Source organism: Panthera pardus, unplaced genomic scaffold (assembly GCF_024362965.1).
Source record: "Panthera pardus isolate Hobbes unplaced genomic scaffold, ASM2436296v1 HiC_scaffold_2, whole genome shotgun sequence".
NCBI classification, from domain to species: Eukaryota; Metazoa; Chordata; class Mammalia; order Carnivora; family Felidae; genus Panthera; species Panthera pardus.
In genome coordinates, this window is record NW_026526765.1 from 105,900,905 (window position 1) to 105,921,356 (window position 20,452).

The 20,452-nt window shown below is 40.0% G+C and overlaps 1 protein-coding gene across 6 annotated transcripts in view; it reads right to left on the bottom strand.

Moving 5' to 3' along the window:
- Window positions 1-12,667, bottom strand: part of ERBIN (erbb2 interacting protein) — a 127,818-nt gene extending 115,151 nt beyond the window's left edge. For 5 of the 6 annotated variants that reach the window (XM_019414366.2, XM_019414362.2, XM_019414363.2 and 2 more), the window contains exon 1: window positions 12,176-12,667. The gene's annotated coding sequence lies outside the window, so the exon portion shown is untranslated. Of the gene's footprint in view, window positions 1-1,246; window positions 1,421-12,175 lie in introns of all 6 variants that reach the window. The other variant, XM_053907317.1, reaches the window with a different exon arrangement.
- Window positions 12,668-20,452: the final 7,785 nt, after the last annotated feature.

Sequence of the window (20,452 nt, forward strand, 5' to 3'; positions counted from 1 at the left end):
AATCCAAATGATTATTTCACTCATTAAGCCAAAACTTAGGTTATTATATTTATAATCTTGGCACACATCCTTTCCAAAAATATCATTAAACCCCAAAATAAATATTGACTAATTTGATTACACTGAAATTTAAACTTCTATATGGCAAACACCATAACTAAAGCATATAAGCAACAAACCAACTAAATCCACGTGAAACACAAAAGGCACACAAAAATGTAATATTCCTAAAAGAATTCTTATACTGAACTTGCCAACATCACAATTAGTAAGTAGTACATTTAAAACTAGGCAATCTGACTCCAAAGCCTGTGTTCTTATTACCGGTTTCAGATTTGCACAAGTATTTTAAGATAGCTAGTATCCAATTTGTTCAAGAATGGACTTAGAAAGGTATTCTTAGGCTAAAATGAACAAATCAGGAGACTATAGAGGCTGGAGAGGATGTGGAGAAACGGGAACCCTCTTGCACTGTTGGTGGAAATGCAAACTGGTGCAGCTGCTCTGGAGAAGTGTGGAGGTTCCTCAAAAAATTAAAAATAGACCTACCCTATGACCCAGCAATAGCACTGCTAGGAATTTACCCAAGGGATACAGGAGTACTGATGCATAGGGGCACTTGTACCCCAATGTTTATAGCAGCAGTCTCAACAATAGCCAAATTATGCAAAGAGCCTAAACATCCATCAACTGATGAATGGATAAAGAAATTGTGGTTTATATATACAATGGAATACTATTTGGCAATGAGAAAGAATGAAATCATGCCATTTGCAGCAACGTGAATGGAACTAGAGGGTATTATGCTAAGTGAAACAAGTCAGGCAGAGAAAGACAGTTACCATATGTTTTCACTCATATGTGGATCCTGAGAAACTTAACAGAGAAACATGGGGGGGGGGGGGGGGAGTTACAGAGAGGGAGGCAAACCATAAGAGACTTAAATACAGAGAACAAACTGAGGGTTGATGGGGGGTGGGAGAGAGGGGAAAGTGGGTGATGGGTACTGAGGAGGGTACCTGTTGGGATGAGCACTGGGTGTTGTATGGAAACGAATCTGACAATAAATTATACTTAATATAAAAAAAAATAGAAAGGTACTCTTACATACTATTGGTGGAAATATAAATTGATACAAAATCTTCAGAAGGAATTTGCTTCTATCAATCAATTTTAAGTACACACATAGCAAATGCAATTTGGGTATTTATCCAACAGAAAAAAAAAATCATATAAAAGCACAAACATTTAGGGGCGCTTGGGTGGCTCAGTCGGTTAAGCGTCCGACTTCGGCTCCGGTCATGATCTCACAGTCCGTGAGTTCGAGCCCCGCGTCGGGCTCTTGGCTGACAGCTCAGAGCCTGGAGCCTGCTTCTGATTCTGTGTCTCCCTCTCTCTCTGACCCTCCTCCATTCTTGCTCTATCTCTCTCTGTCTCAAAAATAAACATTACCAAAAAATTTTTTAAAAAAAGTACAAACATTTATGCGCAGAGAACACATACTCTGTACAGTACTGTCATGTATAACAACACAGAAATAATCCTAATGCTAATTAACACATATATATGCGTACTATAGCTCCACATAAATGAAATACATTCTCCCATTTATATTTAAAAATACATATATATATATATACATATATATATATATATGCTCACTGCCTCAGTAGAATACATACAGAAGTGTTCAGAGAACATATAACACACTGATATGAGTATCTCTAGAAGATGGGATTATGGTTTGCTATATGGTTCTGTATTTGAATTTTTATTATCAGAAAAAAATTTACCATAATTTTTAGCCCTTTGCCTACCAAAAGCCTCTCACTGCTTTGTACCTTACCAGCCTTCCTAGCCTACCTTAAAATATCTCACTCTATAGATACTTAAAGGAAAGAACTGATAGAAGTAGTACTGATTTCAGTAACTAACGTCAAGAAGAAAATTCCCAGGGTTTCTGGCTTGGGGATGGTTTTCAAAAGAGCAGACAAGACACTATGTTGATATCAAGTATCTCTGACAAATCAAAGTGCGTCTACTATACACAGCTTCTGTTATTCTGCAGTTACTCCCAGGATAATTAACAAAATCTTTGAAGTTCCCAGAGATTAACAGGACATTCAAAGAATTTATGTGCTGCTGCCAGGATCCTTATCTTTTCCTAGAAGACTAAGAGTAAATCTTAATTGCAGTCACAAAAAGATATCCTAGTATACTTCTTAAATCACTTCAAAATCTCCAGGGATGGGGAAGTCAAACCAACTTACTCTAGGCTAAGTGATAGCCTTGGCAAGGAAATTACAGGTTTCTTGCATTGGTCCTAATACAAACAAAACAATCTGATCCCTACCTATCCCTCCAGACTCTAGATTTAGTCTAAGGTTCAAAATTCCAAGGACATCATTAACAAGAAGATAGATCCATGCATCAAACTTTGGAATCATGCAAACCATACAACCTCAATGTGGAACACAGTTACATCAAAATCACTGCACTCTACTAAAAGTGAGCTCCAACATTACCTCCACAAGGACATACCAGGGTAAACACTAAAAGGACTGACTCTTTCCAGCCACTTTTCACATAGTAACCTGGGATTACTAAGGAATGAAATATTTCATCTAAATGTATTGTAACAAATACTACACTTTAGAATTTTATCCCTTTAGAAATACTTTGAAAATTAATTTGACCACAGAGCTTCTATCTGAAATGTCTGTGTGAATAAATGTTTACTTCATCTCCCTCATCAAAAAAAGTATAGAAACAAAACTAGTTCTCAGTGTCAAAGATAAATTCAACTATGGAAAGGGAAAACACAAGAAATGAACCCTGTTGCATTGCATCAGAATTGGATGTATTGTTAAGAAATCATTTTACATTTATTGAAATATACTCGTGGGGTACCTGGGTGGCTCAGTCAGTTAAGCAGGCAAATCTTGATTTCACCTCAGGTCATGATCTCACCGTTTATGAATTTGAGCCCCATATCAGGCTCAGTACTGAGTGCGGAGCCTGCTTGGGATGCTCTCCCTCTCCCTCTCTCTGCTCCTTCCTCGCTCACACCCTCTCTATCAAAATGAATAAATAAAACTTAAAAAAAAAAAAAAGAAATATATGCTAAATGTGAATGTATATGTGTGTACATATAAAAATATCCCTTAGCTGGAACGCCTGCATGGCTCAGTTGGCTGGGCATCCGACTCTTGGTTTCAACTCAGGTCATGATATCACGGTTCATGGGTTCGAGGCCTGCATCAGGCTCCACGTTGACAGTGCAGAGCCCACTTAGAATTCTTTCTCTCTCTCTCTCTCTCTCTCTCTCCCTCAAAATAAATAAATAAGCTTTAAAAAAGAAAAAAATATCCCCTAGCTTTATATACAAAGAAGGCCTGAGGGCAGCAACACCCCAAGAGCAATGAACTGCTAAGATCTTGGCTTCTAAGTACCATTTTCCCCTAAAAATAACTGACACTAGTTGAACAGTAACTCTGGAACACCATATTATGCTAAATACAAAGAAGTACTCAAGAAGGCAAGTTTAACAACAAGGAAAAAAGTAAAATAAACCAGCTGGAAGGGGTTCTCACTAGACAAATCAAGAACAATTTGAGTATCAAAATAAATGATAATGGATTATAACCCAGAGAATGGAATAGCTAACCATGATCCATGTAGATATAAATAAGTTAAAAATAAGAAACAAAATGTTTACATAGTTCCAAAGTATCTACCCCCCCCAAATATTTATTAATTACAAATGAGGAAAGGATACCTTGACATAGGAGGTATCTGGTAATTACAACTATAATCACATAATCAATGACTATCATCAATAACAGGAAAACTGAAATTGCCTACCACCTGATAAAAGGCAAGGAGAAGAATACAGCATCACTTCCATGGTAACCCTGCCAAAGATCTGATCATAAATATATAAATTTAATCAAGGATCTAATGAAAATCTGATCAAAGATCTAATCATAAAGACATCACAGACTCTACAAAATAACTAGATCTATAATCTTCAAAAGTGCCAAATCCTTGAAAGTAAACACAGAAACTGGATTAAAAGAAATTAAAAGACGTGACAACTAAATGTAATCCAAGATTCTAAAGTGGATCTGTTTGCTTTAAAAGACAGAGGGACACTGGTGAGATTTAGCTGTTAGTAACGCATTCTTTGTTAACTTCCTAATTTTGATAGTTATAATGTTGTTACATAGCATAATGTCCCTATTTGTAAAAAAAAATAAACATTAAAGTATTTGGGGGTAATAGACTATCTACTGGGTAGGCAACTTACTGTCATACAGTTCAGGAACACAAAAGTTCTTTGTATTATGTTTCCAACTTTTCTGTATATTTGTCATTATTCCAAACTTTTAAATATGAAAGAAAAATTACAAAAAATCTATAGCAGTATCAGGGAAGGGTATATCTACAGATAATAACATAGAATGGAATTTGTAAAGAATCCAAAATGAATGGGGGTGGGGAGATTACAACAGAACACAACACATATGAGGAACCACATACACAAAAGAAGCATAAAGAGGGATCTCCAAAAAGAGTAAGTTTCCTTACCAAGAAGGATCAGGAGAAGTGTGTCCTGGGCAGTGAGCCAGGTAATAAAACCATAGAAGAACAGCTGCATGGTTAAGGCCTCCAGCAAGCTCTCTGTACTGTGGGAGATCTGACACTTGGGCAGGATAATTGTGAAAACAGTGGAATATTATCCCCCTGAGGGACAGGAAACACGTGTAAGAGGACAAGCTACCCACATAGCCTAAAGGAGAAAGCCATTACCTAAATAAATACACCAAAGCCAGAATAACAGGGATTTACATGGGCTGGGGGAATACCATGAAATGACCAATACCATGCAATCTGGACCATAATAGAAACCTTTAACCACAATGAAAACTCTGACACTTTAGGAAAAACCAGAAGCAGGATGGATATACCAAGCACAAAAAGATCAAATCTCCTATACTGTTAATAGAGGGGGAAAAAAAGAGACCACGTACAAAGTTTTATCTCAGAGATTCAACAGGTTACAAGTAAACCAAAAACAAAACTACAAAGAAAAAATCAACTCCTATGAAAAAACAAGAGTTCCCAGAATCTCTATTCTTCCCACTACATAAAGTAATTGAAAAGAACTGAAGACCAAATTGATGAGCTAAAATATCAAGGCTCAGGATTCTTTCAGAATGTAATACCAGCACACAGACACACACACACACACACACACACACACACACACACACACACACTCTCTCTCTCTCTCTCTCTCTCTCTCTCTCTCTCTCTCTCTCTGTCTCTCTCTCAAAAGAAGTTATGAAAGCTCCATAAATCCCAACATTCACCTAAAGTTTTCAAAGTGCAAAGTGTGCTCCAAGGACCTTGGAAGTCCTAAGACACTTTCAAAGCGTCTTCAAGATCAAAACGACTTTCATAATAATACTGAAACATCATTTGCCCTTTCCCATTATATCAACAGCAATGGTGCAAAAATATGGTGGGTAAAATTGCTAGCACCTTAGTGAAAAGGCACTTGCATCAAGCTGTACAAGCAATACTTCATACTCCCAGAGTTCTTTTTTTTTCCAAGTTTTTATTTAAAGTCCAGCTAGTTAACATACAGCAAAATATTAGTTTTAAGGGGGCACCTGGGTGGCTCAGTTGGTTGAGCGTCTGGCTTCGGCTCAGGTCATGATCTCACAGTTTGTGAGTTCAAGCCCCACGTCAGGCTCTGTGCTGACAGCTCAGAGCCTGGAGCCTGTTTCGGATTCTGTCTCCCTCTCCCCTGCTCGTGCTCTGTCTCTTTCTCTCTCTCTCTCTCAAAAATAAATAAACATTAAAAAAAAATTTTTTTAAATATTAGTTTTAGGTGTGGAATTTAGTGATTCATTACTTATAACACCCAGTGCTCATCCCAAGTGCCGTCTTTAATACCCACCATCTGTTTAACCCACACCTCCCCTCCAGTATTATCAGTTTGTTCTCTATAGTCAATTTCCAGATTCTTTTTAAGTGCCACTTTCAATTAATATCTTTAATAAAGCAGTAAAAAATAATTTTACAGAGCACCTGGGTGGCTCAGTCAGTTAAGCGACAGACTCTTTATATCCACTCAGGTCATGATCTTACTGTACATGAGTTGCAGCCTCACCTTGAGCTCTGTACTGACAGTGTGGAGCCTGCTTAGGATTCTCTCTCTCTCCCTCTCTCTCTGGCCCTCTCCTCTCTCTCTCTCAAAATAAGTAAATAAACTTTAAGAAAAATAATTTTGGGGAGCCTGGGTGACTCAACAGGTTAAGTGCCCGACTTCAGCTCAGATCATGACCTCACAGTTCAAGAGTTGGAACCCAGCATTGGGCTCTGTGCTTACAGTTCAGAGCCTGAAGCCTACTTCAGATTCTTTGTCTCCTTTTCTCTCTCTGCCTCTTCCCCACTCACACTCTGTCTCCCTCTCTCTCAAAAAATAAACATTAAAAATAATGATTTTATTGGGGCGCCTTGGTGGCTCAGTCAGTCGAGCGTCTGACTTTGGCTCAGGTCATGGACTCGCAGTTTGTGGGTTTGAGACCCGTGTCAGGCTCTGTGCTGACAGCTCGGAGCCTGGAGCCTGCTTCAGATTCTGTGCCTCCCTCTCTCTCTGCCCCTCGCCTGCTCATGCTCTGTCTCTCTCTGTCTCTCAAAAAATAAATAAACGTTAAAAAAAATTTTTTTTAAATAATAATTTTATTAAATCTTAACTATTTAATAGATGTCTTTGTCACATTTTATGTGAAGGAATGGCAATGTTGAGGAAAAGCACTTATATAATTACTTCAAATTATGAGCTAAATTAGCCTTTTTCTCATGAAACACCATTTTGACCTAAAAGAACAAATGACAAAACTATGCTTGTAGACTTAGGAATCTGAAAGACATTTTCTCAAAAATAAACCAACTAAGCCTGCAACTTCAAGGGAAACACACTAACAGTATCTGTTACCAATGATTAATATTCAAACTTCCAAGTGAAAATTTAGAAATGTGGAAAATGTTTACCTGTCACCCTGAACTTGACAGCTTCACAATACTAGACTTTTTTGATGGAATTAGTGGGGATATTAACAATTTTTTTCTTTTGTTTGTTACTACCTAGTAAAATGCATCAACATTTGGAACACATATAACTCAATGAACCAGTATTTCTCAAACAACGTCACAAAATCATAAGCAGGTAAAAGATTCACTCAAAGTGCAAGATAAACCAAAGGATTTTCAGATAACAAGATATGGAAAATTCAGTGATATACTGTTAGAATGGGCACTGAAGCTATCCTTTAAGAAATTTTGGTGTGGTATCAAGGAATATCCACCATATCTAAAAAGGCTATGAAAATACTCCTTCCTTTTCCAACCACATAACTGTATAATGCTGGATTTTCTTCATATACCTCAACCAAAACAACATATAAGATTGAATATATAAGTAGATACGAGAATCAAGCTGTTTTCTACTTAACCAGACATTAAGAGACTTACAAAAATATTTAACAGTGTCACTCTTTTTGCTTAAGATTTGTTTTGGAAAATAGTTTTGTTTTATTTTATTAAATTGATGTCATCATAACAAGTAATGGTTTATGGTTTTTAAACAAACTGATATTTAAAATTTTCTAATATGGAAAATAAAATAAATATAACCCACAAAAACCAAAGCTCAGTGAAGTTCTCAGTAATCGGTAAGAGTATAAATGGATCCTAAGAACAAAAAGTTTGGAACAGTTGCCTTAGGTCTACTACTATTATTTGTAATTATACTATGCTATAATAGAGTGAATTTGCCAAAGGACAAATGCAATGTATAAGGCACACTGTCCCAAAGCAAGTTGTCTGAGACTACCCTATTTCCTAAGTTATTCAGTCTTCTCTCCGTTTTCATATTCCTCTGGATAACACCAAAGGTCATATTTCACAGGCTGCCTTTCTCACTCCTAGTACAGCAAAAAGCCAGCAAACCATTCACTACGTACCAAAAATGGGCTCTGAATAAAGATGTCCCTAGAATTGATGTCCCCAAATATTACCACACCTACTTTGACTACTTGTCTTTTTATTTTCTACTTTTTCATAGTACATTCTATGTATGTAAAATCATGAATAATCTCTAGATAGTGTTGTTTACTAACTTAATTTTTAGATAATCTATTGTCTTACATACTATAATTTATAAAGCCTGCAAGCTTTATAAAGCTTCAACCAATGGTACCTGGAACAAAATTTAAAGTGACAAGAATTAAATGATGATAGATTTCCACTGTGCTTATTTCATAAAAACAAAGGAAGGCAATTTCAAAATTTTAGGACAGAAAAGACATCTAACTTGAGAGGTAGGACAGAAAGGAAAGGAACAAAACGGAGAAGAAAAACACAGAGATATAAGCTTGTATGTTTTAAGAGGTCAAAAGCATAATCAAACAAGAAGGTATAGGGGTTTGTACAGAGTCTTAATACAGTCATTAACCTGATGTTATCTGAACAGGTAACTCCAGGGGTATTCAAAAAACAAACAAAAAAAGAGTTCAGTAAACATAAATAAAAACAAAATATATTAATGAGCATCAGGTTAAAACACTGGCATGTAAACTGAATAGGAATGCAAAAGAGATACTTATAATTAAATGGGGCATATAAATTTTTTCTCTTTTTTTTTTTTTTTAAGTTTTTAAATTTATTTTGAGAGAAAGAAAGAGCACACAAGCAGGGGAGGGGCAGAGAGAAGGAGAGAGGATCCCAAGCAGGCTCTGCACAGTCAGCACAGAGCCCGAGGCGGAAACTGAACTCACTAAACCTGAGATCATTACCTGAGCAGAAACCAAGAGGATGCTTAAGCAACTAGATCTACCCAGGTGCCCCCGAATAAATTTTTTTCTACTATATTGTGAACAGTTTTCTTAGGTGATGAGTATGGACTCCAAGTTTAGAAAACAGGAGAAGGACAACATATCAAAAAACAACAGCTGAACATGGAAAAAATAGGGGAAGTCAAAGAACTGAACCAGAAAAATAGGAAGCTAAAGAAATTAGAAAAGAAACCGTAATAACAGCTTTTTTACAATTAGGAAACATAAGACTGAGCAGAAAGCTAAAGGTAAATCTGAACAATGAGTGTAACATGGGGTCAAGAGTTAGTGATGAAAGGCACCAAGAAAGAAACAAAAAATGTGGAGTCAGGGGATCAGAAATGCTGAGCTTATTTCCTTACAAAATTCAAAAGTATGTATTATAGAGCATAATTCATGTACACATTTCTATGGCAAGAGCAAACTGTACATGCAAAAACTGAATCATCTATTTTGAACAGCAAAGCACAAGTACAATTAATGTTGTCAGGAAAGGAAAAGAGAAAGACCTCTTTAGAAGAAAAGCACCTAACAGGGAAATAGATGGGCAATGGAAAGAGTCAAAATGAAAAATGCAAGCAACAAAGCATGTTTAAAAAGAATCTGGCTACACAGCACTCACAAAAAAGAAAATTACTTTGCTATCCAACATCACTAAAATTCTGCATAAAGCCAAATACTTTGTAAACACTGCCATAATCTATTCTAAACCCAAACAGCTTAGACTCTAAATTATGTTACCTATAAACATTTAAAATAAATACTGAAATATGCACCTAATTTTCTGAAATTATTGCTTCTTTAAGTTATCATTTACTACAAAGAGTTCAATATCACTATTGAATTAAAAGAAGTAAATTTAGACATTTATTAATGATATATGTATAATTTCTCTAACTACAGTTATCACTTCATTAAGAAATAGCATGCAATAAAAATTTGGTTTCCATATTTGAACCACTGTAAGCTTTTCATACAAGCGTGCAATAGTTTCACCTCAAATAGCAGATGGACTTCATACTATTTGAATTAATTAGTTGAAGGATTAAGGTTATCACTATTGAAAACTCCTAAGTACCTTCCATAAAGAGTGACATGAAATATGTATCTTGGGCAATGTAAACAAAACCTTTGGAAGTACTCTAGATTTGCCAATTTAATCTAAGAAAACCCATAGAATGCTAAGAAGAATACTCAAAATGAAAGGTCACTTGAAAATATTTTAACTGATTATCATCTTTCTTTAACCTCTTTTCACACCATGATCACATTTTAAACAAGGATTTGAAAATATGTACACTTTGACAATAGCATAAAGCTTAAAATTCATTAAGTTAATTCGGGACTAAACTAACAAAATTCTCAGTAAACCACAAAGTAAATTTTGCCTTTATGGGACAAAAGGAATCAAAGGTTCTATAAAGGTGAACATTTCACATTTTTAAAGTGTGCTGTCTGTATCTAAACTTACTTCTGATCCCTCAAAAAAAAAAAAAAAAAAATCAAGAACTTGATCTAAAAACAGGGTTTTAAGCAGTCATTTCCAAGTGCTACTATACTTTTCACTTGTAAAATTTACTAATGCAGAGAAACATCTTCACAAAGTGATAATTCTCTATAAAAGACTTGCTCTATTAAGGCTCTGTTGCTCTGAGGCCAAGGATAAGCCATATAAGGAAAATGAAGTTCAATGCCATCTATTTTCTTCTGCTCTTTCAGATGCCCAAGAATAACCTCTCTCCTTGCCTAACATTACGTTCCAAAATTATAAAGCAGATCAGTTATACACTTTAAATTCCTTGATAAAGCTACTTGGACCTAACAGGAATGACCTGATGGTTCACAATCTTACCAATACAAATAAATAAAACAAACAAACAATTTTTATAAAGGATCTCCAGAGACTACACTCTGGGGGAACAAAATCACAATATATATTAACAGATAGTCAAAAGACTCCCATTTTGAAATGTACTTAACATAATAACAAGTTGTGAAATTATTTGATCCTGCTCTCCAAAGCTAGCTTTTCTCTGAACTAAAGAATGCCAACTATTTTTCATGGGGTAGCATGAGCAAACTAGATATTAATTTATAGCTGAAATATAATTACCAACAGGATGCCAGACGTATTCAATATTTATTCAAAAGCACAGTATTACACCTCCTTTACCACAAAAGTACTGAGAAAAACAAAATTTAAGCCTAACAAAACACCAATAAAGAAGCCAATTGTGTTTGTTGCGAAGAAACTCCGTTTTATCTATAAAGACTACCGATTGGTTTAGAAGTGTTTGTAACTGACTGGCGGAATGTCTCCCATGCTTCACTAATTCCTGCCCCCAGAGTAGGTACCTATCACTTATTAGGCAGAACCGGCCAAAACATTTGGGCCACTACCAAAATGTAAACACTGTACTCTTCAAAAAGGACAGATGTTTATTACAATCAATATGACTCCCATGAAAATCGTTTTAAGCATTTTACTTCCCTTTCTATACGTTCTGGTCTTAACTGCAGAGAAACCCTAACAGATCAAACTACTTTGTTCTTTAATTACAACTCTATCCGCAATACTTAACTACTCTCCCCTACTCCTACTTAGGTCAGTTATAAGAAAAATTAAGCAGACGCTTGCTTTCGATTAATTAACCAAACAAGTATTATATGACTGGAAGTGTCTGAAAGGAACCAGTTACTGAAGAAATACATTATCCAGCTAAAAAAACACGAAGAATAGCAAAGTTCATTTGTTTACAAAATCCAACCAAATACATCTCTAAGGGCTGAAACTAAAACAACAACAACTATATATATAATTAACGCAGAAGTCAAATAATCGGTAGCAGGATAAACAAATGTGGCAGCCATCTCATCAACAGTAAATCCGTCGCTGCAGAGACCTAACTTTTTTCCAAAACACAAGTTGCCAGGTTCAGCAACTTAATAAAAACTATACATTGCGTATGTTCTAGGAAACTAAAACTTCTGGACCTAGTGCTGAACAAAGGCACTCTTTCTTCCGATTGCTCAAAACTTTTCGTCTCACCACATTCTTACAATCTCTTCTAAAGTAACCAGAGTCTTTCTACCAGATGGTAGAAAGGAGGAAAAATCAGTTCTACTCTTTAGCACCTGAAAGACTATCCAGTCCGACACTACAAAAGATTAATCTAGGGCAACTTGGGAAGAAGTGAGAAACACTAAAGTATCCTCTCTTTCCCGGCCCAAGAGCTTTTTAACTCTTAGACGCTTTTCGTGAAAATTACCTTTCGGTCGGGCAGTGTCTCAGGGCAGCTTTTTCAAGGCTTCGCCTGACATGATTTCCTTCCCTTCATTAGTCACTTTGGATCCAGCCGAATTTCTCTCTCCGGTGAGAGCGGATGTGGAGTGGCCTCCCGCAGTAGGACGAGTAGGTGGCTTTGGAGGGGGTTGGGAAACGCGCCGGTTTCCTGGTCTCGAGTTATGCAGGAGTTTCCCAGCCCCAACTAGGATCTCCGCCGAAAAAAAACTTTTCACTCGTGACACCGCCCGGAATTACCGTGCGAAACTCACTTCCTGCCTTGGCGCAGAAGCAGAATCCAGCTCGGTCCAGGGGAACCCGGAAAACCAGCTCCGCGCGCGCCGGGGAGGGGGAGGGCACGGGGCCTCAGCCGAGAGCCTCGGGCTCCGGGCACCCGGCGCGCCCCGCACACCCGACGGCGGCGGAACCCGGCCGGCAGGGGCCAAGATGCCGCCGGGGCGCTGGGCGAGCCTCGGCCGCGCTAGGCCGCCAGCTCCTCCTCGCCGCCGCCCCCAGAGCCGGGCGGCGGGGTTATTGTCTCGATAGAGCCTGCCGCGCCCTTCGCCCGCGCCGCCGCCGTCGCCGCCGCGGCCGCCCGGGGCCGGAGCCGAGGGGCCGGGCAAGCTCGAAGGCGGCCCCCTCCCCGGGCAGTCTGTCGGGCCGTCCGTTCTTCCGTCCGTCCCTCCCCGCCTTTTCTACTTGCCCTCGAACCCTCTTCTCCTCCCTCTCCCGTTTTCCCGCCGCCGTCCCTTCGCTCCCCTCCTCGTTCTTCTTCCCCGGCGACGGTGGCTCCCCGGGGAAGCGCAGGAGGTGGGGGCAGGCGGCGGCTGGGTCTCCTCACGAGCTCGCGGGGCCGCGGCAGGGGCCGAGGCTGCGTCCCGCGCCGCCGCGCCACATTCACTCGAGCGAGAGACTGCGAGGGGAGGGGAGGGGTGGGAGGGGAGGGAGAGAGAGGAGAGAAAGGAGGAGGAAGGGAGCTGGGGCGGAGGGGAGTTACTGCCTCACAGGCCGCGGCGGCAACAGCGCCACCGCCCCAGCGGTGAGGGGGAAGAGACTGCGCGCGACTGCTCCTTGGCGGGGGCGGGGCGGCCTCCCGCCGGCTTCGCCTCAACCGCCAACTGCCGGGCTGGAGGCCGGCGCGAGCCAGTCACCGCGCGCGGGGGCGGCGCGGGCAGACGTCGGCGGCGGCTGCGGCGGGGGGCGGCGGGGGGCGGTGGGCCCGGGGCCTTGCGGGGAGGGGCCGGCGGCGGCGGCAGCGGCGAGGGGGGTTCGTGTGCGAGGCGCGGCGTCAGGCCCTCTCAGGCCCAGGCCCGGGGAGGCCTGCCTGCCGCCCCCAGCCTCCTGAGGTGGGGGGACGCTGGCGACGCCGACCCCGACTCCTCCGCCACCAGCGGTGGAGACTGAGAGCCCCCGGGCCTCCGACGTCCCCGGCCGACTGAGTTTCCTTTATACGACAGTAGTCGATGCGTAGGGTTCAAGTCCAGCCCGATTTTAAGGCTGCAGGTATGTCTTTCAACTGCAGCACTCCAACTTCCTCTAATGGCACGCTCAGTTTGCAGGAAACCACAGCGGCGGCTCGGTGGAGCTTCCCACGCTGGCCCTTGCTCAGAGCTTGCTCGCACTGTAAAGCAGCTGGGGCTTCTCCAAGTCTCAGCCTCACACCGGCGAGGAGACAAAGCTGGCGCTGGGAGGGGGAAAATGGCCCGCGAAATTGCCTCAAGATAGTGCCTTTGTTAGAGGAAGCGTTGGACACACTCCGAATGCGACGTAGGCTTCCAACCTCAGCGGTTTCGGTGGTGCAGTCTTGAATTGCGCTGGCCCTAATAATTCAGTCTGGCAGGGTTTGCGTTTATTGCAGAGAGAGACTCTTAAGCATTCCATCAACACATATGGCATAAAACGCTTCAACCATAACATTGCACATTTTTGCAGTTACTGCTCTAAATATGTTAACAGACAAGACGGCCTTGCTTTACTGGAGAAGGAACGTAATGGATACGGAACAAACCATTCCCCGCCCCCCAGTCTCTGCTGTACTTAACTGTGTACAATGATGGTAATTAGTCTCTGTGTCCCCGAAGTCATCGCTTCAGTTCTTCCGTCTGTGTTCCAGAGATAATTATTTATTACCAAGTTTGAAGAAAGAACTGTATGCCCTATAGATAATTTTTGGCTTGCATCCAAAGGAAGGGCTTCATAAAGTCTATCAAAGAATTATTTACCAAAGTGAGTTGTAGGCTAGTGAAAACGCTTGAAATAACTACAGAGCTGTTCAAGACATTCTGTTAGTGTGACAGCATTTTAACTACTTCCAGAACTGCTGGAATTAACAGGTAGCTCTTTAAGGTAGAGCAGAAGTTGAAGTTTCCCCAAGTAGCATCAAAGTGTTCAGACTTAGTGCTGCGCTGGAGGTAAAAGAGCATTTAACTAAAACTAGGAAACGAAATGACAGCCAGGTGTAATAGCAACACCAAGCTAGTTAAGCCATCTTATGTGAATATGAATCTTAGCTGTTGTGTAAAATCTGAATTTGGTGTATTGTTTACATGATTTTTAATCGTCACAAGGATTTCCTACTCCCTTTTCAAAAACTGGTTTGAGTCAGACCTAACTCAGTAGTATAGCCCTGAACTGAAAGGGTCATTCTACTAAAGCATCCCAGGGCAGAGTATCTCCCATACCAAATGAGACCCACTGGAATCTGGAATTCCAGTGTTGCCTTTAGTCTCAGGTTGGTTCAAGACCCCTGTAAATGTGGCATCGTAGATTCATGTAAGCCTAACCACCACCACCCCTTCCCAAACCTAAATAGTAGGAACAGGCAAGTCTCTCCAGGTTAGGACCTGCCTTGTCCCTCGCCTTCCCTCCACACCCCCCACCACCCATTTAAATCCTTACTGGGGACCAATCTGACTGATTTTAGGCTGGAAGAGTTTCTATAACAAAAACCCCTTCTCCAACTCACCTAAAATTTTGCCACTGGTGTTTAATCCCTTTGAGTTTATTTCTCTAGCACAAAGCCATAATCCTGGGAAAGGTAATATTTAAGCCTTAGTCATTTATACCTAATTCATCAGATTGTTTCCCCAAGGCAGCTTTTGATGGGAGAGAATATAGCGATAGCATATGCTGATGCTGAGAAGGTAGGAGAGGGAAATGTGGTTTCATTCTATGGGGCAATATATGAAGATAGATAATAAAGTGCCTCCCATTCGATTGTTAAATAAGTCCTATGTGTACTGTGGGAATGACCCTGAAAACACTGACCTTAAGAGGGTGGGAGCCAGGATATACTTATCGATAATACCTATTTTGACAAATATTTCTTTAATAATACCTTTATAAAGTACTTTCAACAGGAATTCTGTGTGCTCATATAGAAGGGTGAAATGACAGCTATATGATCAGGGTATTCAATAATCAGAAACAATGATTCATCTTTGTTACTCATCACTGACTACTTAGTTCTAACTCATATGAGCAGCACATACAGATATAGCCAAATCTTCCATTTGTTCTTTTATTACAAGGCATTCTTGTTCTGTACTTTACAGGTTAGTTTCCTTTGAAAATCCTCCCACAGTTCAACTAAGATGGACTTAACATTTCAATTATGATTAAAAGGAGAACTAAAACCCCTCCTTAAATAAGCCTGCCTAACTGTGATTCTGTAATGATTAAACAAACTCCAGGACTACCTTAGAGAGGAAGCTAATAACTGTAGATAGTATAGCTTCATCTTCCCCATTGTGATTCTCTAAATAATTCTCTAATGAAGGGCAGGGAATTCTTTCCTTGGGATTCCCCTTCCCAATGGCTGGGCTTAGGAGAGGAATTACTGTCTGCTAGAGATAAGCCACATATCTGAAGGAAAGTCTTAAGGTCTTAAGCATTCCAGGGAATGCACACAGCATCGGGGGGGGGGGGGGGGGGGAGTCTCAGCAAAGAGTCTATCCACTGTTTTAAAAAAGGTCTATCTGTCATTTCCCCCATGGCAACCAAGCAGCTACACAGAAGCAGCGCAAAAAGAAAGTAAGCAGAAGAAAAGCAAACTTCAGGATGATCATTCTTCTTTCTTTCTCAACACCTAGTGAAGAACTGGTTACCTAAAACCAGAGTCTTTATCACAGGAGTATTTGGGGAAAATTAATCTGAGGACTAGAATAGAGTTAGATTTTTTTAAAAGTCTAGAAGCATTAGATCAATTAGATCAAAATACATTAAGGGGCGCCTGGGTGGCTCAGTTGGTGGAGCCTCAGACTTCGGCTCAGGTCATGATCTCACAGTTTATGAGTTCGAGCCCCTGCATCACGCTCTGTGCTGACAGCTCAGAGCCAGGAGCCTGCTTCAGATTCTGTGTCTCCTCTCTCTCTGCCCCTCCCCTGCTCATGCTTGGTCTCTCTCTCTCAAAAATAAAACACTAAAAGTTTTTCAAAATACATTATAACATGTATTTTTATAATGACTTCCCTATTTTCACTTCCATCTTTGCCTCTTGATAGAGAGGGCAGAGGTTAGGGTAGCAAGTGTGTGGGAAACGGACACTTGAGTTCAAAAGAGGTAATACATACAGGAACCAAAATTAAAGATTTTATAATACTTCAGGAATGGAATCATCCCTCCCATAGCATGCCTTTCCAACATATTTTCTTTTTTATTATTTTTTTAAATGTTTGTTTATTTCTGAGAGAGAGAGAGAGAGAGAGAGAGAGTGTGTGTGTGTGTGTGTGTGTGTGTGTGTGTGTGTGTGTGCGCTCGTGTGCTTGAGTGGGGAAGGGGCATAGAGAGAGGAAGACACAGAATCCAAAGTAGGCTCCAGGCTCTGAGCTGTCAGCACAGAGCCCGATGTGGGGCCTGAACTCACCAACCGTGAAATCGCGACCTGAGCTGAAGTCAGACACTTACCTACTGAGACACCCAGGCACCCCTCCAACATATTTTCAATAATATTTTTGAGAGATAAGTGTGCCTCTTGTGAAAACCTTTATGAAAAGTTTTTAAGTTTTTTCCCTAGTATATGCTTAATAATCTTTTTTTCCATTCTATACATTTTGTAGCCTATCAAAATTAAATTTCTTTCAGATGTCTTATGATTTTTTTAAGTGGGAATAAAATAAATAATGAATGGTGATTATTTGTGTGACCTCTGAAACAAATGGCTTATACTAGAAACTTGACTACTGAGTGACCTTGGGCAAGTTCCTGAACACCTATAAACATAAACTTGAGCTTCCTCACCTCTACAATGGGGACTATAATACTAACTGCCTCATAGATTATTGGGAGGACTACATAGGACAATGGTCATAAAGTGCTTAGCACATAGAAGTGTTAGCTATTATTCGTAGTACACTTTAAAATGTACTGATAATATGTACCATGCTTCCATCATTTCTAAGGTGGCCATATAGTGTATCATTCAAACTAAAATACTTTGGAAAGAAAAAGCAGATATTAATAACAATTAAACAGAGACAACAGATGTAAAACCAGGACTGTCCAGGACCAACTAAAACAAATAGCTACCCTATCACTTCCAACTTGACTACTCCCTTCTGATCACTTCTCCTGTCACATCCTCCCTGGTATGAATCATAATCTATGTCAATCATATTACAATATGCACACTTCCTTCTAAATTATAACAGTTTTAAATCAACAAAAGAAACATTTAAATACTGCTATTTATTGCCCTTCGATGCAGGCTTTCTCTTAAGAATACTACCTTTCTTTGGGTAAACAAAACTGTTTTCTTACTCAACCCCACACTTGACTTTACATTTTTCTGTAGTGTTTATTTGCTTGTTTGTTTTAAGTTTATTTATTTGTTTCAGAGAGAGAGCAGGAGAGGGGCAGAGGGAGAGACAGAATCCCACATAGGATCTGCACTGTCAGTGAGGAGCCTGAGGGTGGGCTAGAACTCACAAACCATGAGATCACGACCTGAGCTGAAATCAAGAGTCAGACATTCAACCTACTAGGCCAGTCAAACAGCCTTTTTAAAGTTTATTTATTCGGGGGCATCTGGGTGGCTCAGTTGGTTAAGTAAGCATCCCACTTCGATTCAGGTCATGATCTCCATTTCATGGGTTTGAGCCCCGCATCAGGCTCTATGCTGACAGCTTGGAGCTTGGAGCCTGCTTCAGGTTCTGTGTCTCCCTCTCTCTACTCCTCCCCTGCTCACGTTCTGAGAGCTCTCTCTCAATCTCTCTCTCTCTCTCTCTCAAAAATAAATAAAAACATTAAAAAAAATTGTAGTAAAGTTTATTTATTTTGAGAGAGAGAGTGAGATGGCTGGGGGGGGGGGGGGCGGGGCACAGAGAGAGAGAGAGGATCCCAAGCACTGTCCACACTATCATCATGGAGCCCAACGTGGGGCTTGATCTCTCGCACAGTGAGATCTTGACCTGAGTCAAAATCAAAAGTTGGATGCCTAATTGACTAAGTCAACCAGCACCCCTGTAGTATTTTGTTTTTTTGAAGAACTGTTTAGCATCATATATGACATGAAATTGGCCAATACATGAGTATGTAGCACAAGTGGAGATGCAGTAAGATGCTAAATGCCCTGCTCTAAATGACAACTATGTCACATAAAAACTAGGTTAGCCAAGCGACATATCATTCCTATTTCGAAGTAAGAGTAAATCATCTCTATATTGTCCATGACAATAATATCATAATCAGAATACTGGAGAAATCTCACTTAACTCTGGTTCAATCAGTATTTGGAAAATGATACTTCTCAATTGGATTTTCTAAAATAATTCTGGATACACTTTAACAGTCATATGTTCTTCCTTTGGAAAGAAATGTACTTTCTGGGAATTGATTGCAAATTTGCCTTGAAAAATGTTGATCTAAATAATAACATTTTAAAATGTTTCCTCTCACTTTTGTTCTCCCTAGCCCATTACCTTTGTTTTTCTGCCATTAAATTAATGCCAACCATGAGATAAATCATATAGTATTTTAGTTTTCTTAGTTTTTAAATCTTCCAGTTTTCCTTGAAAATAGATGCTAAGTTTGTCTTCCTTCTACCTCTGGAAACTTGCTCTGAAGGCTTCTGTTTTCTTATACAAAACTTTATATTGTATATTTTTCATATTTCCTTCTTATACAGCATGCCAAACTATTAATAGAAATGTCACTTTCCTTCCAAAGGATTTGTAATTCTTTGCATAGAAATAAATATGTAGGGTGTGCTGGATGGCTCAATTGGGTGAGCATTTGACTTGGGCTCAGGTCCTGGTCTCACGGTTTGTGAGTTCGAGCCCTGCATCAGGCTCTGTGCTGACAGCTCAGAGCCTGGAGCCTGCTTCCAATTCTGTGTCTCCATCTCTCTCTGCCCCTCCCCCACTCACATTCTGTCTCTCTCTCAAAAATAAATAAACATTAAGAAAAAAGAAATACATATGTAGAGAAGAAATTGTTTTCAAATATTTTGTGATAATTTTCAACATATTTTTTCTTTTTCATTCTTTTTTAAAATGTTTTTATTTATTTGGGGGAGGGGGGTGGGGGAGAGTGTGTGCCCCTCAAGGGCAGGGAGAGAGGGAGTCAGAGAATCCCAAGCAGGCTCTACACTGTCAGCACAGAGCCTGACGTAGGGCTTGAAGCCATGAACCATGAGATCATGACTTGAGCTGAAATCAAGAGTTGGACGCTTAACTGACTGAGCCACCCAGGTGCCCCTCTTTTTCATTCTTGATATTTTATTTCATTTATGTAATTTCCAGCCACCATATCTCATACATATTTCTATTTTGTCTTCTGTCATAATGAAACTTTAGCTAATAAGTTCTTTGTCATCAATCTTACCATCTTTCAGAAAAGTTCTGGCACTGGCATTAGCATTTAGTAGCTGATGACCTTGGATAAATGATTTAATCTCTGTGCAATAATTCATGATCTATAACAGGGAAAGATAAGCCCTTTCTTATCTACCTCATAGGGTTATCTTGGGCAGCAATGAAATGATGCATATGAAAGCACACTATAAATATTACATAAATAAAAACTATTGGGGAGCCTGAGTGGCTCAGTCAGTTAAGCGTCCAGCTTCGGCTCAGATCATGGTCTCATGGTTCATGAATTTGAGCCCTGCTTGGAGCTCTGTGCTAACAGCTCAGAGCCTGGAGCCTGTTTCTGATTCTGTGTCTTCCTCTCTGCCTCTCTCCTGCTCACACTCTGTCTCTTTTTCAAGAATAAGTAAATATTAAAAAAATTTTAAAGAAACTATCTTTTTTTCCTGTTCCATCAG